This window comes from Grus americana, chromosome 5, assembly GCF_028858705.1.
Source record: "Grus americana isolate bGruAme1 chromosome 5, bGruAme1.mat, whole genome shotgun sequence".
NCBI lineage: Eukaryota > Metazoa > Chordata > Aves > Gruiformes > Gruidae > Grus > Grus americana.
This window is the reverse complement of record NC_072856.1, coordinates 4538762-4563190: the sequence shown is the minus strand read 5'-3', so window position 1 is coordinate 4563190 and position 24429 is coordinate 4538762. Positions and strand designations below refer to the sequence as shown.

Here is a 24429-nt window from a genome sequence, read left to right as displayed (position 1 = left end):
GACGGTGGAGGATGAAGGGAGCCGAGGAGGAACGGTCCCCAGCGTACATTGCCCCAACACATCGGAGGGATAAACTGCCCCAGAACCTGCGAACGGGGGGGGATGGACAACAGGCAGCACCATGGCCGAGGTCAGATGTAGCCTGTGTGATAAGAAAAGAGCTGATGTACATGGGGATGCAAAGTCCCGCAAGTGAGACGGTGACAGTCAGCGATGAAAACCTGGCTTCTGAACCAACACCTCCCGCTCCAAACCCCAAAGTTACTTTTGCTTACTGGGTTAAGTAGCTTCCATTGTAGAGACAGCCTCATCCGATGCCTCAGCTGAATTTCAGTTACGGGGTCCCATCAGCTACTTAAAGACACAGCAAAAACAGTCTCAGAAATGTGAGGTGACAACAACTGCTCCCATAAGAAATAATAATCTGAATCAGTTTTCATATCATAAAAGGAAAAAAAAAAGCTGACTGTATTTCCTCCTGTTCTGAACTTGAGTAGTTTATTCCTATTTCAAATAAATCCAGAAGGGCAAACCATATTTTTGTTTAACTCCTAGGTTTCAATGAACATGAACTGAGAGAGTCAAAAACCCAATCTACTGATGCATTCTCCTGACCATCCACATCAGTTAAGTCTTTTTGTGCAGACTAAATGGTGTACGTAAAAGCCTTAGAGCAGGAAAACAGTATTATAAAGGGATTTTGGAGGAAAATGAATTCCTAAGAGCAAGTCACACACAACTCTCCTACAGTGCCCTTGCCTAATTAATTCTGTATCCGTTGAAAACTATTCCTGCATGAATGAAGCAACCTCCAGAGAAACAACTACATGAGAACTAATAAAACAGGACATGTTAAAATTATTGCCAGGAAATCTCTAAATCTTTGCCATATATTTTTACAATGTGCTTGCCTACATTTGACCTCAGTGCAGTACTTATAAAATACAACTGTCAAAGAACTACAGCGCTTCCTTTCCACAATCCCAAGGTGGTATGCAAACTGGGTTGTTTTAGGTCAGCATTCAATCTTGGGACTTCAAACAGAGACTGGAGTTGACCCGCGACCAGAACAGTAGAGATATATAAAAAAAAAGCCGCCAGCAATAACTTCCTCCCCAGGAACACTTGCAAGTTTTCAAAGTCAGACCTACGACTGTCAAGGCTGCACTTCTATCAGCCGTCACTCTGCCGCAAAGAGGCTGACACAAAAATTCTGCATATTAATTGATTCCTCTTTTTCTTTTTTCACATGACTATAAATCCATCCACTCTAGAAGCAACAGATCATGTTGTAACATACTGAATTATTTGCTCTCAAGCCAAGCACCTAACTATAAAGGGAAACAATCCTGCTTAAATGTTGCTGGGACCTATTTGAGACCTGATGTTATTGCAAATCCATGGACGCATGGAAGTTGACTTGATCCTGAACACTACCGCAGAACGGATGGAGGCTGACGGACACTTTTGGCACCTGAGATGCTCAGAAGTAACGTACTGCCTATAGAAAGCAAGCGTTGCTGCTGGATCACAGTGCTTTTACAAGTGGAAGCAGTACACATTCAGCAGAAGGAGCTCACTGTTATATCTGCTGTGAACTAAATTAACAAAATTTTCTCGTGTAAACATGGGCTCCATCAAATAAAATGCTCCCAAACTGTTGCAGTACAAGTATTATCTGCAATGAAAGAAATGAGAAAGTCTTTTCTTGCAATACTAAAAGATAAAATGTTCTGGGATGTCATCCAGAGTGTTCAGAGTGATCACGTATTCAGAATACACGGATTTAAGTAAGGTCACTTCATTTTAAAAAAAGTCAAGGGTGATCCAAAAGAAATACAAATGTCGTTAGGCTTGAGCTTCCGTGGTGCTGCGAGAAATGTGGAAGAACAGATAGTGCCTCAGCCACCCATAATTCTTACATTTCTTACAGGACAGCACCCACTTTTATAGATTCAGAGTTTTTCATAGCATAATTTTGCCAATTGTAAAAGACCAGGACAAAGCCCAACTCAAACCTCTGCTCTGGACCAAGAGCTCTGTAACCTGGCATCATCTCGTATCTTGCTGTTCAAGTGTTTAAGCACCACGACAGTGCGAGTGCCTCACGCAGTTTTCTCTCAGTATGTCTTCTCTTGTCGGTTCATTCCTGATCAGGTCCGTAACTTTTCACTTCACGGTGAGCCAATCCAGTACCAACACCTTACCTGGAAAAGGTCTTTTTAAATACACTTGTTCCAAAGACCAAACTCTTCAACTGATATTTTTCCAAAATCCACTTTGTGTTATGAACTCATGTTCCACACCGTACTGTGCGTTTCTGCGGTTTGGTGGGAGATCATAAACGCAATAGCTGTAGCTATAATAATAGCTATATAGACCTGGTTAAGAAAGCGCAGCCTGAGGCACTCTGTTCTATCAAGCACACTTGCAGGGTGCACATCGCTGAAATTGTTTGACAATAATTATTTGGATTATCAAACTGTTTTGGGGTTTTTTTTTGTTTTTAATCTTGTGGATTGGATTGTCATTTTTCCCACAGGATATAAGAAAATCATCATCCATCCTGTAAATCAGGGCCATATGAGGTATTCAGCCTCTCTCCTGGGGGTTCACAACGCCAGCCCTTCCTCCTCCTCCTCCTCCTCTGCAGTTCACAGATGAAGGCTGAGGTGTCCTCCTAGAAGGCTCCACCTTTATTTCAGCCAGCGCATACAACGGCTGAATTAAACATCTTCGCAACGGTTGTCTGAATGGCAGTAATTATATTAAGCTGAGCCTGTTGCAGGCAGTACTAAGCGTAAAATTTTGTCACCCTCACTTTGCCACAGGCGTGAACAGCAGAGCAATTGGAAATGTTTCCTCGGGACCGGGCATGTTGTCTCAGCTGCACGCCTCGCTCTCTCCATCCGCAGAGTCAGAAACTGGAAGTCTTTTCTCATGGAGCAACAGGGACTTCTAAACCCATAGTAAGCCGGGTCACCTGAGGGCAAGTCTCTTTCAATTACTTTTTATTTTAAACCCCCAAAGCCCTTTGCTGTACAGTGCTGTAGTTTCTGACTTTGTCAAAGGATAGCTGCTACAATTTCTAGGTCAGTAGGTCTCCAGTACTGCCCTTCGGGTCTATTTCCACAGGACTCAATACGGTTTACGTGTCAGACATCCCCCCAGTAAATCTCTTCCATTGTCTGTTGCTTTAGAGAACCACTGGTTTCACATAAAAACATGCCTACTTTTATTAAAAGGTAATGATAGATTTTTTTAATTTTTTTTTAATAAAACCTTATTTTGATTTACACATTCTAAACGGGACTATAAATGATAGTTCATCATCTGAACTGCATCTCCCTTCCTCAGACAATGAGAAACTAAGAAATTAGTGGCCCATGCTATGGCACGTCCTTGACGCTGTCTTCGTGCAAGGGAGCCAGACTGACAGACCGCTACAGCCACAGTGCTGGTGTAGAACAAGGTGAAAACTCCAGTTCCTCAGCACTGCCTTCAACAGACGAGACAACTATCCTTAGGGCTGAGTTGACAGCTGGACAGACAAGAACAACATAGTATTTATGATATTGCCAGAATTTTTGTTTTCCCTTCTCTTCCTTTTAAAGTAGATTAAACCAATGGGCAAAAGCCCTCATAGGTTTCACGCCTAATAACGTGATTCCCGCAGTAGCATCAGACTCTTCATCCCTAAAGAGAAAAAAACATGTAGTGATAGGACAAGGGGCTAATGGCCTTAAGCTGAAGGAGGGGAGAGTTAGGTTAGATATTAGGAAGAAATCCTTCCCTGTGAGGGTGCTGAGGCCCTGGCACAGGTTGCCCAGAGAAGCTGTGGATGCCCCTGGCTCCCTGGAAGTGTTCAAGGCCAGGTTGGATGGGGCTTTGGGCAACCTGGGCTAGTGGAGGGTGTCCCTGCCCATGGACAGTTGGAACTAGATGATCATTAAGGTCCCTTCCAACCCAAACCCTTCTATGATTCTGTGATTCTCTGATTCTATGATTTAGAGATGATTCCTTTGTTCACTGTTAGTACATTTTTAAAATTGGACTTCCCTTTTAGCTACTTCATTAATTTATCATAATCAATGCATGGGACCAGACTCCAGTCAGTTTAGATTATCTTTCAAGATCTGCACAAAGCACCAATTCCCAAATCCCAAAGAAGAAAATTAACATTTCATGTCTTTTCTGAGCCACCTGGAAACATTAGGAGATTGTTTCTCAAAAGCTAGGACATTTCTCAAGCGTTTCCCTTAAGTTCTTTTGGTCCGTTACTGCCTCTCACCTGCATAAATCCAAACATTGGAAAATGCTAAAAAATAAGCTCTTCCTGTAATGGAGTTTAATAGGAAAATATATTTAGAGGTTAGGATCATTATGACCATCCTAGCCATGCAAAGAACTCCAGAGACAACCTGGCCAGAGCTAACCCTAACACTAACCCGGCTAATCTTGTCCGAAAATAGAGGAGTCAAATGGGCAACCGCCAGCAACAAGAGACAGAAGCTTTCACAATTCCAGCTCTAATGATGTGGAGTGCACTGGCTAGAGAGGATGGCCCACAGTTTCACTAAATATTCTAGCACATCACTCTTTCTATTCCGCGTCAAAAAGGTTATTTCTGCTCCTCAACATACAGTAGCGGCAGTTATTTTCTGATTACTTCAAGACAGAAACTTACTGAATCTGATTGATATTCAGATTTCCAGCTTTTTTTCCCCTCCAAGAAGTTTCTTGTTCACTTTGCTTATTCTTTAGCAGTTTCCTTACACACTGACTAGATTATAAACTGGAGGACGGCAAAGCAAATAAACAGAGATGAAATAAAGCTGCAGCGGAGTTATGTCTTTAAGAATTCAATCCACCCCCTAAACTGCAGAGCAACTCTTCAAAAGTCACGCTAAGTTGAGTATGTACATTTGCAGTCCAACTTCCATTTAAAGTGGATGACAAGTTTAGCAAGGATAATACCCTTCAAATACGAGCCGATTGGAGAGGCAAGGACACTCGCTCAATTTACCGATAGTATTATCCTCCTGGCTTGCTGGGAGTCGATCCCCCGCTGTGAGCTAACAATAAGAGTTTTCCTTATGAAGTCCCTGATGTGGGAGTGTTTTTCTTAAAGATCATGGGAAAGTTTGGGGGTTTTATTTTAAAGCACTGCAGCAAAAAGTAAAGAAGATTAATTGGGTTTGCTGCACAATTCTTCTCACTGGTTTTGGCTAATTCACAGTCACCATATCCTAGAATATAGTATTAAAATCTCGGATATTTCTTAGTTTAAAATTATTCTAGTATATAATAAAAGACAAACGTTTCAGGGCGCTGAGAAAAAGATGTAATATTTTAAGTTATATATGCAAAAAAATTTTTTTCAGAAGGCTAATATGAATCTACCTGCAAATCTGTACCAAAGATAAAATATCCTGCTATTTTTCTTTCTGCTTCCTAACTACTTAACGATCAAGATGCAGAGTGCAACGCGTTGATCTGATCCAGTACCGTCTCAAGTGCAAACTTCCACTCGCGGCAGAAGGTTTCAAGCAGATGGTGCTTGGATAGAGCCAAGCGACGTACAAGTAAACTGGGACACCCCAACAGCTACGGCCAACAGGCTGCATTACAACTCACGCAGAGCTTATAAGGCAAAGCTCGGTCTTACAGAAAGGCTAACGCTTTCCAGGGAACTTGTTAGGACTGACGTGCTCGTGGTATTAAAAGCCCACTTGCGCCGTGACTGGCAAAACACAAAAAGATTTTTTTTTTTTTAATGTGAGCCATCAAAAAACCCCCCCCACTTTCCTGCAATTAATAATTAGGCATTTCATTACTCGGCAGTAAGAGTGATCAGATATTTAATTTTCCTGACTGGTCACAAAACAGGTTAGTAATTTTGAAAAATTCCTAGTGCTGCACAGGAATATGTCATTATGTTATTACTATTTTTATTTACCGTGGTTTTCTTCTATGCATAGGATTTACTATCTTTTTGCTCTACATCTTATATTAACAAGATCATTTTCTTTTTTTTATAGACGAAATAATTACATGCTGGTATTCAGCAGAACATGATTCTTCACTGTAAAAGCAAGTGGTAGGAGAAAACAGGGTGCAGCCGTGAGCGGAGCTCCTGCAGCACGCCGACCGCCTCAGCCATTCCCTGGGAAAGCTGGGAAAAACCCACTTCTCTGGCTCGGGCTGCCTCTTCCTCCCACTCCTCACCACTGCAACCACCCAGCTTCTCCGCAGCACATCCAGGGAAGGGAGGTCACCAGGGGCCACCGCCTTACTGGGACAGAGATGAGGTTTATTGTGCTGAGCTGCTTTTTCAACTGTGGAAAGGGAAAGAGCATTACTCTAACGCGGAAGAGAAGAAAGGGTTGCTCTTCACCCGCGGGAGCAGAGAAATGGCCCACGGCCAAAGCCCAGCTTGAATTCTTCTCTGCCCCAGGTGCTGAGGCAGGACTAGCCTGGCACGGAGGTCCTCCCGCCCTCCTCAGCAGGATATGAAAACTAAAAATTGTGAACACATTTATTGCATTAGTCTGAACAATCTGCGCTCTGCAGTACACTTGTTAAATATTTTATCACTTCTGATTAATTGATGGATTTTTAAGTATGCTCGCATATAATTTTTAATTCTTGGCAAGAAACGAGGGACTGTAGTAGTTTAGTAACCTACTCCCTACAAGTACTGTACCTATCTCCCCTTATGATCAAGACCATCACCTTCCAAACAACAGCAACAATTTCAATTAATCTAAATTTTCATTGAAATACTGTAAGATGCTTGGCATTTCCGAGGCGCGATTCGCCCAAGATGTCTATGTACGTTACAAACATTAAAGAATGTCTGCAACATCTACAACATACTCTAGCTTGGGGCTCTTTTCAGTCCACAGCCCGGGGAAGGTAAGATGCAAAACCACTACTTGTATATCCTTAGACTGCACAATTAATGAGCTGACACTAAAGCCCCTCTTTAATCCCCAGTCTTGTACCTGATTGAAATACGTTGGGGATAACTTTTTTTTTTTTTTAATTTGTTAGTACATAAAACTAGGATGTATTTTTTTTTTAAAAAAAAAAAGAACAAAATCAACCAAACAAAACCCCACAGAGTAGCAAATGGGATTCAGTTTCCTTCTGTTCACCACCTCACCGTGTTCCAGAAGGACTGAAAGAATTAATTTATTCTACAGTTTGGGGGGAATTGGAGTTGGCTGTTGGTCCATAACCATATTTGTGTTGACAGCTACTGGGAACTCTCTATAAGGTCTGTTGAAAAAGAACCAAAATTGATCAATAACCACATTTACATTTTTGAACATCATCTTTTTTGCAAGGGTTTGTTTGCCTGTTTTTACTAAGACAGTTTCTTCACACAAAACAGAGTCCCAAAGGAAAATTCACGCGATCACACCCTCAACTGTATATACAGAAATGGGTTTGATCAGCCCTTTTCTTAGTATTTGGCAGCCCCAGCCAAACCTGGAGATCCAGGCAGGTTTTGTACACACTCGTAAGAGATTGCGCCTGCCACACACAGCACGCAGTAGAGACGGCCGCCAGAGACAAGGGATGGAAAAGCAAGGTGTACGTCCCCATCCTACAGACAAGGAACGGAGACACTGAGAAACGAGCGACTCGAGATGTGCAGAAAAGCTGTCTGAAAAGCATTCACCTTGAAAAGTTCACACGACAGCGGAAGAACCAACCATTCACGCCAGCGTGTGCCGGAAAGCAAGCATGACCCAAAACATCATCGAAAACAACCTGCGCTTTATACGCACAGTATTGTAACTTTCGGATATTCAGACCCTGAATACTTTTACTCTGTTGTTACCGAGAGGAGACCCAGGGAGAGTCCCCCACTTCAGCGGCTGGCACCAACCCATCGCGTGCTGAGCAAAAGCGTTCCTCCACGGCGTGCGCTCGTACTGTCATGAATACCCGGGCTGATGTAAAGTGGGGCCCCTGGGTTGCAGCCACTCTGATCTACACGACACAAATAGAGAAATGCCCGTTGACTGACAAACCAAAGCTGACAGTCAGTCAGACTCCTCCTGTACTCGGCCGCACGAGCTTTCACATCCAATAGTACTTCAAATGCAGAAATGTAACTGCGGGGCTCTTCACCTTCATTGGAAAAATAAAGCTGCAGCTCTGGATTTGGGTTCTTTATTTGGAGGCTAGGATCGTAAGAGGGTTGTTTGGTTGTTGTTTTGTTTTACAATAGTACTCGGGGTCTGCAGCAGAGTACTCTCGATGAACTGTTACAGATACAACAGACCGAGCAGGTGATTTACTTACTGCAGAACATGCTGCTGTGATGGAGAACAGCCATTTCATCTCTCTGACTTTACAGTGGGAACATTTTGGAGGCAATTCCTCATGTCCCCGAGGGTGCAAGAAAATGATTCATTTTGCGCAAGTACTGCTATCCCACTACTACTACCACATTCTTATTTCACTACTAATCGATGCTTGGAGCAATGCTAATGAACTCTGGAGTGAGCTGTGTTCACCTGGCCAGGACAGCTGGAAAAAGGTCACTAAACGGAAAGACGTACGAGGGGCACAAGAACTGCTAACAGAGTAACGCATCCAAGCAAAGAACGTCCTTGTGGGCTCCTTACTTGATGTAGAAACACTCAGATATTCAGAAGAGAGCTCACGCAACAGAAACCTGCAAACAGCTGAGAAGTTTCCATCAAGAAATATAATGACTCCTTGGGTAGGGTACCCTGCTGAGATAGCAGCGATACGCATCCAGCTGCTAGGAAACAAGTTAGGTTTGCTGCACGCTTAAACCAAAGGGGAGAGAGGAAGCAGAAATAAATGCTTCATCAAAAAAAAAGAATCACAGCAGGACTCAGAAGTAACCATGTGGTAACTACTTTTAAATGGAAAGTGAAGGGCATTCTATTAATACTAATGTAGCGCTGCAATCTCTAGTTTATACCCTTATGATCTTGGAAGTTTGCAAAAATAATTCAAATAACACTGAATATATTTTGTCAATTTTGTTGCTTATTCAGTTCCGTTTCAAGGTTCTTTGTAGGCAGGTTACAATTTCTATGCATATATTATTTACCAGATGTATGCTTTTCCCATTTGTTCCTCAATTATATGCATTAACTACTTAATGACTTACAGCTTGAAATCTGCAAGTCCCGTTTGCCCTGTTTGTAATTTTGACTGACGCAGTCAATGAAAGAAGCTTCAAAACAATACCAGTTAGTAAAGATTTATCAAATCGGCAAGCTCAAATTATTTAATTCATCACCAAATTATACTTTTTTTACTGGACTATGAAACAAAGTCTTAGCACATTCTAGAAATACAGAATACGCACTGCAGCACAGTTATTCTGTAAATGTAAATTGACTGAGCACAGCCATCTTCACTTAATACAGTTAAACTCAATTTTACTTTATTTTTGCATATAGAAGACTTACTGGCCGCTCATCTTTATATCAAAATGCTTTAATCAATATTTAGCAGCTAAAGCAGCCACTGCCATGAAAACACATAAAAACGGATTTGTACAACGTATGAGGATAATGCAGTACCTGAAATAATTCCAGGGAAAAATATATTTTAGAAATCTTTCATCCTAAAAATGGCTGTTTCCAAGCACTTTTTTCTTTGTAGCAATAAACAATATAAAGAGAGAAATAATTTCTTACTAACAGCAAAATTTTGTTTATCTGGATTTAATTTCCATGGTCCTTACTACTTAACTAGTGTAACAAACCTACACAATTTGTACATCTCATGGACCGACCGCCTTGATTTGCTGATGTAATGCTTTTGTACGAATGAAGCCGCAGGCTGACCTCAGTGAAACAGTCAGCATGAGTTCACTTACCATCTTTTGAAAAGCAGACCTACTTGCCCAGCAAAACTGCTGATTTTAATTCAGAAACGGCAGCCAGACACATGCTAACACAGCATCTTTATGAGATAGGAATATATTAACATTTATCAAACAGAACCACGATTAATTGGGTGCCACCAGAAAAAAGTTCTCCTGCCCATACTGGAACAAGAAAGCATCTCCTGTGGATTTGTGCCCTACATCCCATGCGCGTACCTCATCCATCATTACCAGCCCTGCTCTTGCCCTTCGCAACGACACATTCCCAGTAATCACTCGCACCACCACATCCCCCATGTCCCTGAAGACTTACCACTTCACTACCACCTTACTAGTCCTTGCCATCCCTCTCCCTGGCAATATCTTTATTTCCCCTAAACTACCCAGAGTTTCTTCCATATGTTCTTGAACGACCCCCAGTGTCCTCCCCGCAGCGTGAGGCTGCATTTCCTCCATGAGAAGATGAGTTTGAATGCCTTCCCTCTAGACAGCTAGCGATTTTCATTGACCTCACCAAGCCGTTTATAGAGAGCCAACGCATCGACTGTTCCTTCAGATGTATTTAACATTGGGAAACGGGTTCAAAAGGTGCTGGAAAGACGTAGATGAGCAAAGATGAACTAGCAGACAAAAGGGCCAACATAATTATTAAAAACATTTCAGCTCCTTATGAAAGTAGCTTAAATGCACAAAGGGAGAGTGAACCAGTAAGACAACACTTTCCAGTATAAGGAAAGCACAGCAGGAGAAGGGAGACTCCCCGAGCACAAGGCTAGGAAGAACAGAGAAGATCTCAGGAACAATATTTTCTGAGATATTCGAATCCGCCGCCTCAAACACTATGGGTCCTACCTTGTCCCACCAGATTTAGCAATGTGCTGCTGTACCTTCATGCACGCAAAAACCAGAAACACTCAATCTGAGTATTTGCAATGACTAACTTTGCAGGTGTTTTCTACTTTTACTTAGAAATATTCAGCTTGTTCTAGTGCTTTTTTTGTCATTCAAGCTTATCTGTTCTGCAACAGTGGGCTGTGCCTATCTTACATCTTTGTTTAATCTTTGCAAATATGCCTATCAATTGAGGAGAGGATTTTTCCCCGAGGAGAGGGTTCCCACAACTTGGACATCCCACAACTTGGCAGTCCCATGCATCTTCGTCAAGGTGCAGCACTAGTAGGAAGTCGAGCTCTTGAACCTGTTTCACGTCACAAAATGCAATTGCCGATAAGAGAAGGGCGAGAGAACCGTTTCCATTCTTTGCTTACTGGCAAGTAAAATACCACGGCTTATCTGCTACTTATCCGTCTGTATGATTCTGTGCACTAGCAGATACCTCGGCTGTGCGATCCAAAGGCAGCACCGGAGTCACCGCAGGAAACAATTCAGCCTTCGCTGGCATTGAAAATCAAAACCCGTGAAAACAATGGGAACGTTTTTTGGGTGTTCACAGCAGTACAGGAAAGGGAAATGAAATCTAAAAATTAAGTAGAGTTTCTCCTGGCGCGCTCACCGCTTTCCCCATCCGTTTGACTTCAGAGCACAGACGTTCACACTTTGAACTCCGAGGCAGAAAACCACGGCAGAAATTCTTCCCTGTTCATGGCAGGAAGCCGTTTCTGATGTTTGATAACTGCTGTCCAGGATTAAAGCTCGGATGTTGCACATCTTTCCTAAAACTAACTACTCATGTTTTAAATCTACACCTAACATAGTCTTCAGAAGCAAACCTTTCTATGAAGTTCAAAAATTACACATTATAATGCAATAAAATTACTACTGTAAGTGTATTTCCAAATTGCATCAACTGACAGTTTACTTCTCCCTGTCTTTGATCCCCAGCACGGCCCCTTAAATTAAGAATTTATACAGGTAAAAATGATCCCACCGTATTGATTTACGTAATACAGGAATTCACATGACACAGCTCGGCTTTTGGGGTGCACTGACCTTGGTTATTAGCCTGTGGTCCATATATATATATATCCCTTATGTAGCACCCCGAGTTCCCCAACAGCACCTTGTTTTGCTAGGCAGACTATATCAAACTATTTTTTCTCCGATCATTGAACAGCCATCAACCAGAATAGGTGGGAGACTTCTGTCAGCACAGAAGTATCGCAGGCTGCGAGACCGCTGGCTTCATCTGGGAGGTGTCACCAGTTTAACGTGGTAACCTAAAGGCAAGAACGAATTCTTTCTGCAGGATGAGTTTCTAAAGCGCTAGCTTCTGAAAAGCAAGAAGGCTTTCGATGTGGTTGGGGTTGTGGGAGAGAGAGGGGTGTCGAAGGCAAGAGTCCAAGCTGTATCTTCATTCAGCTGGGACGCGCTCTTCGGACACCATCCTGGGAGCACGAGCAGCTGCTAAATACAGCCCTGGCCGCAGCTACGCGCTGGCACCAGATGAAAACACGGTTCCTTCAAACGACATTTTTGTCAACCTTGGGCTCAGCCTCTGCAGAAGTACTCTTGCTATCAGTTCTTGCTATTACTACTCTAGCACGGTTAAATTGATTCTTAGCGTTATTATCTCAACGTATCCACAGGTTTAGATGATGGGGGGGGAAGATAGGAATTACGGAGAAAAATATGGTTTTTCGTTGATTGGATTGTTAGCTTACTGTGAAGATAAAATATGCATGCTCTCTATTAGGCCTTTGTCAGCCACTCACAGAGCACAAAGAGCTAAATTAGCACTAATTACCAGGAGCTAAGATTAGTCTCTCCTAGCCTGTGGATAATAGGTGAGTTTTAATAGCAGAGCAAGGAGATTGAGCAACATGAATTCTGACAAGAGCCCTAAGAAAAGGGCAAGTAAATTATCCTGTGTGATCTAAAAATACAAAATGAAGTTGTACCAGAATTCATTATGGCTTTCTTTGAAAAAGCCACAGCTCCTATCTTCATAAAAACTCAGCCCAGGACAAAGAGGCACTATCACATATTATTCTGCAGTTGTAAAGAAACTACACGCAGACCTCCAAAATTCCCGAGTCCTATTTACTTGTGATCAGGAAAGGCATTTGTTAAGTATTAGCATTGCTGCCTAAGTCAATACCCTCTGGAGTTTATAATGTGTATTTTCTTTAAATACCTCAGTTCCACTGACACCAGCTGCTGTATAATCGAACAAAAATGCCATACAAGAGGAAAGCACGTGGCCCACTTCGGAACATTTTCTTTCTAAACACTTCTTGTTTAAATTGAAAGAACTCAATCATACAAACTAAATATAGCTAAGAACAACCATAAATATGCAAAGGTCTCAGCAGGAAAAAAAAAAAAAAGGCATGTTATGTGTCTATCCAACAGTTCTGGTATAAGGAATATGTATATATAAACAGATATATATAAATATATATATATAAAATACTTTAGACTTGAAAGAATGTCTTGTTTATACAAATTACCATGTATGACAAAGTTCAGCAGTTTCAGACACTCTGAATTGTGCTAACGTCACCTAAAAGCAGATGGAAGCAGGCTCAGCAGGGTGGAAGAGAGGAGAAGCAATGAAGCAGGTTGCAGGAGGGGAATATTCTAACTTTCCAGTAGCAGAAACATTTTTTTAGTATCTTCGCAGATGTTGGCCAATTAACACAGCTCGTGAGAAATACAAGTTAGAAAATAATCTGGAGCATTTGGAACAGTATTCAACTCTTGTGTATAGTGCTCATTTCCCTTTGAGTCTGTTAAGTAAAGCTAATGAAGCACTAATGAAGCTGGTTTCCTACGGCTTTTTGTCTAGTAGTTGGAATTGCTGGAGTTTAGTAAAACATGAGCTTCTTTTGAATTTTTTTTTTTTTCCGTTTTATGTGGTAGATGCATTCACAGCATTTCTCCCTTTGCAGGTTTAAGAGAAAATGGGCTCCCCACCGCAAATTTTTTTGTTGGTGAAGGAACTAATCCAATTTATGTCTTCCATCTGGGTGGCAATATTCACAAAACTTTCAAGAACCTTACGGACCACCACCGAGATAATGGTTAAAATAGGTCAGAAGATTCAAAAGCTGTGAGAAGGACTGGGACAAGGAGGCTGGGAAGGGCAGACAAGCAGGGGAAAAGACCAGCAGACAGAGCGAAATAAATCGTGCAAGTCCCACTTTCCTAGATTAAAATGCATGACTTTGGAAGGGAAAAAAGGCTATCATGGGGAACACTGAAGGACAGACATCAAAACCACACATAACTGATGACTACAATCCATACTGAGGACAGAAAACATTTTCTAACTTGTGATTATTAAAAGGCTAAACTAATTTCTCTCTCAAAATTTGTCAGTTGGAATACTGCTTTTCGGAACTGGGACATCACTCAACAGAGCAGCATATTGAATATTCTCCAAGCTTTGAGTTATAAAGATTTCTTTCATGTGGCTACAAGAACTGAAGAGGATTCAATACTCCTATGGTCTCTCCATGACTTTGCTACAGACTTCTACTACAAGGCAACAAATATTAAATCCTTCCCAGAGTTCCCAAAGAGGTTTTCTCACCTAAGTCTAATCAACCTCCTGTAAAAAACCTGTTGGCTTGGCTTTGGTTTCATGCCCACCAATGTGGTGTTCCTCTGAGGCAGCACACAAAACCAGAATGCAACTAATTGAGGCAGAATATCAAGAAGTAACAGAAGACCTCAGCCTGAACCTGACCTAAATGTTCATGCCCTTGCTGACATTTAAAGCGTAACGCAAAAGGCAATGAACACGCTACTTCAGAAATGCCAAAGAACCCAAAATATCAATCGACACGGCCAGCAGGTCAGAGGACAACTGGCATCTGGAAACAAATGGAAGAAAATCTCTTTGGGATAAAGTTATGTCTTTTTCATTGGAAATTAAATGTCTTTTGTATGCACGCACATTATTGATTTCCTTGCAACACATCTCCTTCCTACAGTACGTTCCTGCTTCCACTTCTCTCCCCGACCTGAGACCACTGCCAGCATTTTAGTATAAGAGGCATTTGTGGCACTAATAGGAGAAGGAATTTAGAGCAGAATAATTCTTATCTTCATTATACCTTTCAAAAAAACTATAGCATTCATCATACAAAGACTGTCTTTCCAGTAATGGTACATTCTTCACACATATGCACGCTTCTTCCAGACTACAGTTAATTATTTCCCCAGTAAAATTATTTCTATAGAAATTTAAATAGTGTTCATAGCTTAGTGAAATGAAACACATGCGCAAAAAATAACTATAGTTCCAGACGTCCAGACCAGATGCTAATATTTGTCATTTTGTATGAGAAAAATGGAAAGTTTTTTGCAGAACAGTTAAGAGAGGATGACACCATCTGCATGACCTCCATCACAGGGTGGTTCCCCAACTCTGCCTCTGAGCTACCACCATAGGACCCTGCCCAAAGGGCTGCACCTCTGCTACCAACCCCAACACCACCGAGATCTGGGTGCAGACCTCGAGGACCACAGAAGATAGAGTGCTGTATGTTTTGTGAGGAAAACCACTGTATTTATCTTGAGTTTCCCTAAGGTATCTAGTGCTTGAGATAAAAGCTGGATGTTGGCATGCGAATGTAGCTGTTTATACAAATAAAGCCAGTATTTGGCATGCAAAGATCCGTTTATACGTATCGCTACACCTGACTAGATACAGAAAGTCTTGAACGACATAACGGGGGGGGGGCGGAATCAAAGCTCTTTCTTATGAGGTGTTTGAAGGTGATGCCCACATTACAGTTCTGTGCTGGTTTGGGCTGGGATAGAGTTCATTTTCTTCACAGTAGCTAGTATGGGGCTGTGTTTGGGATCTGTGATGAAAGCAGTGTTGAGAACACAGAGATGTTTTCGTTCCTGCTTACACAGAGCCAAGGCCTTTTCTGCTCCTCACCCCACGCCACCAGCGAGGAGGCTGGGGGTGCACAAGGGTTGGGAGGGGACACAGCCGGGACAGCTGACCTCAACTGACCAAAGGGATATTCCATACCATATGATGTCATGCTCAGCATATAAAGCTGGGGGAAGAAGGAGGAAGGGGGGGACATTCAGAGTGATGGGGTTTGTCTTCCTGAGTAACCTTTACGTGTGATGGAGCCCTGCTTTCCTGGGGATGGCTGAACACCTGCCTGCCCGTGGGAAGTGGGGAATGAATTCCTTGGTTTGCTTTGCTTGTGTGCACAGCTTCTGCTTTCCCTATTAAACTGTCCTTTTCTCAACCCACGAGTTTTCTCCCATCTACTCTTCCGATTCTGCCCCCCATCCCAGGGGCGGGGGGAGTGAGTGAACGGCTGCGTAGGGCTTAGTGACCGGCTGGGGTTAAACCACGGCAAGTTCCTAAAAACAAACATAAACCCAAGGTCTCCTCACGTAAACCCAAACGAGATGACATAGTAGAAGAACAGCCCTTTGAGAGAAACCTCAAATTACGTTAAACATTTTTTTCTGGTACATCTTCTTCATACAGGTGGTCACAGTTTCACCATGGTAAGCATAGCCTATGTTAGAAAATACTAATGGTGGTTGTTTAAATATGTATTCTCACAGCAACTGCAATACTGGAATTTAAAGACAGAAATCTTCAAGGGATTTATGATTTAGTTTTGCATCTCAATCTACAGCACTGAAAGGCTTTAGTCCTCATCTTTCTCGAGAAACATGCAATTTGATGCATAAATGAATATTCAGATGATCAAAGTCCTTCAAGTGAACAAAAGCATCTTAGAGAAATACCAGGCTGCAAATCCTGCTCCATTCTGGGAACTGGAGAGTGGAAGATAATGACTCTGGTCTTCAGTTCGTCATCACTGGGGTGCACAGAGAAGGCTGGAGACGACACAACACCCACACCAGCGGCTAACCCAGGGCAAAAATAATGCCTTACAGTTCAAAATGCCATTACGTTAAATATCACTGCATCAGTCACACGTGACAGTGCCGGCCACGTACGGAGTTGTGCGTTTAACTCAGGACTTCTGATGAAAATGTTAATTTTTAGCTAATACCATAATGACTTGGCAAAAGTAGCGACCATCCTGATGTTACCCCTACAAGGCAGGGAACACCAATGCTAGCTCACACACGCTGATGGCAAAATAATAATTTTAAGCAGGAACTCCTGTACAGTATTTCCAAATACAACTCCATACATATTTTTCAATTCCCAACTGACTGCACTAGGATGTTCTTTAAACAAAACTCTGACCAGAGACACTAAAATTCTTCATGACGTACAGTTATACACAACATTTACACTTAAGCGAGTACACAGCAGATACACAGTGCAGGTAAGAAAAAAGTAGAAAGTGATCTTTTACTTATAGGCGTAACACGAAATGATTCTAGCTGCTGAAATAGGATTTAATTTTACTTCTGTTATGCTGCACTGGATTAAATGGCTTGGAAGTGTTCATATCACAAGGTTAAAACACAAAAAGCTCACCCAGGTCAGTTTGGCTTCAATTCTTTGAAGGTATCAGTTACAAAATTGGGAACAATTTTGTCCCATCAACTCTTCTCCATATGGTGTCCTTTGCCTTGAGGAATCCCTTGGAACACCCATCAACGAGAAAGGCATTTAGAAGGATTACTTCACTTCATGTTGAAAACCAACAACCTTTCAAATTCTAAGAGCATCTCACGTACCTTAGGAGACAACATAGTCAATGGGGTCTGGTTGCTTCTGGTTCTAATTTTTCAACTTGAAATACCTTGAAATTGCAGTTCCAGGCCATATGTAGAGCGCACTCTTGGTCATTAGAACTTCTTTTAAAAGCATCTCAGATTAGACACTTGAAATTAAAACATCCAAACTTACTAGACACTACAAAAATGTTTTTTATATATGTATGCACTTAGAATATACCGCATAGGTAAACATCTTCTGTGGCCAAAATTAAGAGTTTTGGATTGACAAAATATGATTACATTTTATTAGGCTGGTCCAATACATCAGGACTGGTATCACAACCTGTATTAGTGTCATGGGGATCTTTTAACAGTTTCAGAGTGACTAGGTAATTATTGCTTAATAATGTTCTCTAGAGGCCCTAAAAGTCTATTTTTCAGAAGCGCAAAGGCAGATTTTATTTCTTTATTTGAACCCACTACTGCTAGATCTACCTTCTTCATTCATCGCAAAATGAATGAAACTTTGACTGCTAAGTGATGCTATCGATATTAAAAAAGAAATCAAGAAATAAATCAAGCTTTGGTCTAAATCTTTGGAGTTATTTAGCTGCCTAACTCTCCATGAATTTCTTAAATGCCATAATTGCCATTGACCTTCCCTGTCTTTTAGGCTCTTAAACACACAGGGAAGGTCGGAGCCAGTAAATTGCCAGCACCCTTGACTGAAGCACATTGATCAAAGCCAGTTTAGTACTTGCTTAGTTTAGCAAATAAAATGTGGAAGTCAGCATTTCTAAATAAATTATATGATTTCTAGGTAGTGATGTATGATTTTGATAAACATGATGACTCAGCATCTGAGAGAGGGGAACACAAAATAAAATCTCAGGAGTTTTATGAGAGGCCAAAGCATAATTCAGCCTTTTTAGTACATTAAAAAATCCCTGAAAGAATTAGGTAAATACGCCTTGAAACAGCACTACCCACAAGATCCTTTTTACTAACGATTGCCTTTTTTGGATCCTTAGTTGTAATGGCAGATGACTGAAGGAGGAGAAATTTAAGATCAGCGTGTAGAATTCATACCGTAATCATATTGCTGCTGGTCTACAGTCACCTCTATCTTCTACACAATGTAGAAAAGCTCTGCCAGTAGCCCAGGGCTGACCACAAATCCTCTATTTTCATCCTCTAATCAGTCTTCAGGGAGTTATCAGCTGAAAAGACACATCCCCTCTTTGTCTCCCTCTCTCTACAGCGAGACTGCCAGTTGACGTACCAGGTTAGACCACAGGTCGGTTTAATCCCATCCCCTGGTCCAAATGGTGCCAGGAGCAGTTGCCCAGAGAGGGTGTAAGAGCAGGACAAGCATACTGTCACAGCTCCCCAGCTTGCCAGGGGCCGCAGCTCAGGGACCCTCCTGCGCTAGGGGTGTTTGCTACGTATTTAGTAACCCTGAAGAGCTTTCTGCTGCATCGTCTGGCAAGGAGTTCCCAAGTTTAGGCACATGTTGTGGCTAAAAATCATCTCCTCCTTGTTATTTTAAAACTCTTATCTGCTTACTTCATTTCACATCCCCTAGATTATTTTTTGTTCCATTTTCCTCTTAAGTGACTTAATACATTAGCATTTGTATTTAGAAACATTTGCATCTCTATGAAACTAGAGTTCTGAGACAAAAGCTATTCAAATGTACAATCCCACGCAGAAAATTCTAGTTTTAAACATCAGCCTCCACACTCTGGTACATCTCCCCATCCCGTTATCCCTGTTTTGGTAATAACATCCACAGATGGTCCCAAGGCACCGTACCTGAAAGACGGTTTAAATGATTTGCCAATGATCAAGATTAATGACAGTTTATCTGCAAAGCCTGCAATACACCACGAGCCTTTGTCTTTTCCAGACCACCTGGAAAAATAAGATTATAACTTGATATCACTGGAGCCAAACGACCAGCCAGAAGAGTACTTTGTAAATAAAAAGCATTTTGCACAGACCAAAGGCACAAGTTGTCTAAAAGCACAGGAGACTGAAGTCTGCAACACTGCTGCGGAAACACCAATGCTCCGCCTAAGTATTTGATCTGATGCTATAATTAGAAGCTATTGATTGAAAGGTGAAGGGCTGATACAGACATTTTAAGCGTCACTTTATTTACAAGTGGTAATTTAGGTTTTTTCTTTTCAATAGATGACCTTTAAGATCACGTGGATTATCAGAAAGGATCATGGTTTCTGGTTTTATTAGGCGTATTTTTGTTAGCATTTCCAGTAGGTGTATCTTCTGTTGTCTGTCGCTGTGTGATAGCAAACTCTGCTATCTGTTATGATAGCCTGACCCCAAGTGATCTCTATCTAAAATTCAACTTTTTTTTTTTTTTTAAATTTAAATAAAACCAAAACTCGTTGTAACTTTTGAAAACAGCTGTGTTAGCACTGGTAGCCATTACTGGCTGGGACCAAATCTTCCCTGACACACACAGCAGGTCACCAGCTCCTGAATGTCTGCATGAATTAAAAGAAAAAAGGTGAATCTTATCACTCACTGTGCATTATCACACTCTGTGCATTGGTTTCTTCTCTAACGACCCCAAATGCCATCAGCTAGGTTCAGCTGCTGTATTAGCAAAGCCTCAAACATCTCAAGGTTCAGCACGGTTCTTGGACCACAGTAACGCTCCCACCAAGGACGGGGCACCAGAAAAACCCAAATGTGTAACAAATCCGGGGGGGAACCAGGCTTTCATTGCTCTGCTGCTTGTTTTTAATGGATGTTTGAGCTATTCAGATCCTGTATCCCTTTTGACCTTCCTACCTCACTAGCCACAAATCAGAGGACGTTGGGAACATGATGTCCCAGCATCCTGTCATTGAAGGAGGGGCACTGCGGTAGGGATGGCAACGTGAGGCAGCAGAGCATACTAATAAGACTTTATTGATTTGCCCATCACAAGCAGCAAGTTTACAGTTAGGCACTACAGCCATTTAAGAGGAACACAAGCCAGCTAGGAAAAACGGATTTTATCAAGAATTGAATCTGGTGAAAGTCAAAATATTTTACTCCTTTGCATAAAACTACCTAAGTTATAGATGAGAAATGTTATTTAAGAACATGGTACATTCATGTTCTTTGCCATGAGTGTATGCTACTCATATACAGATGAATTCAACAGAAATTATTTCTCGGTTTCTCCTCAAAATCCCAGTGTCTCCTTATTTCTGTGGCAACTATGGCCATTCACTCTGCAAAATGCAGTACTTTTCTGCTTGTTTTACTTGTTCATATGAAACAAACTGCAACTTTTATTATTCAGATAAAGGGACAGAGAAATTTAATTATTTACTGTGTTTCATACCGAACTGGGGAGACTCAACTTGTTCCTTCTAACCTAATGACATATTATTCCTATCCACCTGCAACCGATTTATTAAAATTTCCAAAGCTTACTACAAAGTATTATGCAGTTCAAATACCAATTATGCAGGAAAACTGAAGCTGAGATAGCTGGGCTACTTGGGTTATCAGACCGATGTGCTACTATATACCTTGTCTTTGATGTAAAAAACACTGCCTCATATTTACCGTGACTCGATCTGTTGCTACGCAATTTTAATTTCTCCATCGTATCCTTCTAAGCGTGTCCTCCACCAGTTGTGCTTGCAATAGGAGTTAATACATGACCAACAGCAGCACGTAACTTTAGGAAAAGAGTAAGGAAAAGTAGATCTTGCTTGCAGCTGGATAAATTACACAAACATTTTGCAACACAGCCGCGTCTCAAGAAGAACGTGTCCAACAGGATGTCTGGCCAAACATACGGCCTCCTATCTCTGCCTCATCCCACAGCTCTCCAAAACACTTTCTCCAAGAAATACTTTCAAGATCCACCTCTCTGCCAGGCAGGAAAGCCAAACATTTTTTTAGCAGAGTTAGGCATAGCATTGCTGTGATGGTCAGAAAGGTCGATAGGCAAGAAGAGAGCACTCTCCTCCTTCTGAGGCAGATGAGGCCACGATTCAGGAATGTATTTGAGCACGTGCTTACTTTGAAGTATATACTTAAATACCAGTTCAGTGCAGAGGAAGCAAAGGGTACAGACACGTGATTTGTGAAGCATGGGCAATATTTCCTTCCCAGGCTCAGCTGACCTGACAAAGGTCAAGTTTGGACCTTTTCATGCTTTTTTACTACACCAACACCAAATGTTGTTCCAGGCAATTGTGTTTAACTTTGTAAGGTGAAGAGCTAGAATCCAAACTTCGCATATCTGCAAACTTCTGTAAGGTGCCACTGCTATTGTAATTGGGGATATCATGATCTGATAGAGTAATCTGAAAAATAACGTTAGTATTATTAAGACAGTACAACGTATGTAGGTAGTGCAGAGGGGCGCGAGGGGAGCCCTGCCACGATGGGCACTGCATCACCCCAGAGCACGGGAGGGTAACCCTGCCCTCAGGGTGTTTTAAACCAAACGGTGCTCAAGTTTCACAAGCATTTCAAGTCAACCTCAGTGCAGGTTGTCATGAGAAGAGAAATCCTGTGATCCCAGGCCCTCTTTAGGGCTCTTACCAGCAACTGGGCATCTCATGCCATGAGCTAGATGAGGGCACCAGCTCCAGCAGAAAGGCAGCCTTGCAGGGTGAGGTCACTCTGGTTTACCACGCAGTCACACTGTCCCCCAGAGATCACACAAACATCTCACCAGGGACCAGAAAACCTTCTTCAAAGGTAGCCCACGCACTTAGACTGGTTTACCCCAACTATGAAGATGTAGAAACCAACACTAGATGGCCAAGCTCTTCCTCTTTAGAAGCAGACATCACCACGTAACCTCCTGCTATCAACCCCCTCCCCCCCCAAACACTTTGCAGCACGTTTCAAATGCATTAACAAATTAAAAACTATCTTTGGCATATAAAACAGAAATTGAGAAATCGTTATTGCAAACATGCCAAGCATTGTTAATACATCTTCTAATTCTTTCAAAGTTTATCTGATTTTTTGAACTGAATGTTAAAGCACAGACTTACTGGCACAGAACAAGTAATGATCGTAAGCTGAAAAGTCAACATAGGTTAGTGGTTTCTGACAAGAAACATTTATTTAGATGCTGCAAGATTTATGTCCTTACCACTGACGGATTCAAATTAAATGATTGGTAATTTAAAAAAAAAAACCAATAAAAATCATTCAAACAAGACATTTGCCTCAAAGATTGTACTTTTGTCTTCACTGTCATTTGATGGGACGTTCCCTGGCAGATGATTAAAATCTAAGGGATTTCTACTAGATACTCAGGGTTAAGAATTTCTCCCATACTAAGTCTTAGGAATGGGAATAAACCTAAGAATAAATATCGGTACCAGAAATTTGCAAAACTTTTGGTTACAGTATTTGAGGGAGAGGCTAGCTTTTACAAAAATCCCTTTAATTCAAATCTAGATGCAAATCAACAGCACTGAAGTTTCTCAAAGTTTGGGCTTTCTTCAGACACAGGTTTTGATCACTGTCTTTGATCAGCCATGGAATTTACATACTGGAAGATGACATTTTTCAAGACAATCTGACCACTTATTAACCATCATGAGTGGATTTTGCCTACGAGTCAATACCTTACTTGCAATTTAGAAAAAAATAGTTCAATTACAGCAAGCAATAAAACGGAATTTTAAACTATTAAGATTTCTCTAACCTTACAGAGAGAAAAACAGTATCATTTTTCCCTTGTGGAGGACAGAGCATTAGTTATAACGATTGCCACTGACTCTCTCCCCTTCTGAGGAGCTACAGCTTTCCATCCAGCAAGCGACGGACTTCAGGAGAACCTCAACCCAATTAAAAAACCCCAGAAAACGGTCTCATTCAGAGATGGAAAAGGCTCAATACCCACGTCGGCACTGCAGACCTGCGGCAGCCTGTCACTTCAAATAGATTACTACGCATCAAGGACTAGTCAGCAATGCAGACCTGGTCGAGCTGCCAGCTCTCTCCTTGTCAACATCCAGTACGTGGATGCTCGAGGATTCCAGATGAGCCATGGGGAACATCAAGATAAAAAAGCAGCTGTTTTACCCTCTAGGAAACCTGCTGTCATTTTGACCACAAAAAGAACAGATTCTCCACAGACACGCGAATATAAACCTTTAACGAGTTAGCAAATTGAAAACTTAACAAACAGATCTGAATATTTACATTTGGATATATGCACCCAGTGTATATGTATCTTGGAACAGATTTGTAAATGTTTCCACTGTGTACTGCTTGTAAAATTGCGGAGTTTGGAAGAGTGCCCCGAATGCTACGTCACTGCGTTCGCTGCCAGAGTAAGAAGGGGGCTAATAAAATAAGCATTGGCAGAAAAACACAATGCAAGAAGCAAATTTTTAGAAGGGAGGCCTTCTTCAGGTTTATGCTTTTCAGTACCAGCCTCAAAAGGCAACGAGTGGGGAAGAGCAGGGAAGAGAAGAGGAAAGGCAAGTGGCTCACCAAATGATGTATTCAGATAGATGACAACTTTTCATGATAAAGACATCACAACTAGAAATGTAGATGTTGAAAGCCCAGCTTATATTTTATTGAATATCTGCTGCAAGAGAAAATGCTTCCAGTGCAATTAAGATAAATTTTTAAAAGTTAATTTTTAATTAAATGGGCATAAAACCTCAATTTTTCTGAAGTTACAAAGACTCATTCTGTGTTTTGATTTTTGTTGCATTTATCCTCGTAACGCTTTGGAAAATTTATTATAGATGTCGGCAGTTCTGCAGATGCAGGAGCAGGCATGGGAAGTTACCTCCATTCCAGAGCGGATTTTGGCTGGTTAGAGGCCATCAACATCTCTGTAGCCCCCCATAACCCAGCTGGCATTCTCTGTTCCCAATAACATTACAAACCACAGTTCCCCAAGCTGTAACACTCGCACACAGTGTGTGGAGCACCGCAAA

General features: G+C 41.6%; 1 protein-coding gene across 4 annotated transcripts in view; it reads right to left on the bottom strand.

Moving 5' to 3' along the window:
* NAV2 (neuron navigator 2) overlaps positions 1 to 24429 on the bottom strand; it is a 408453-nt gene that overhangs the window by 250407 nt on the left and 133617 nt on the right. The window lies entirely within an intron of this gene.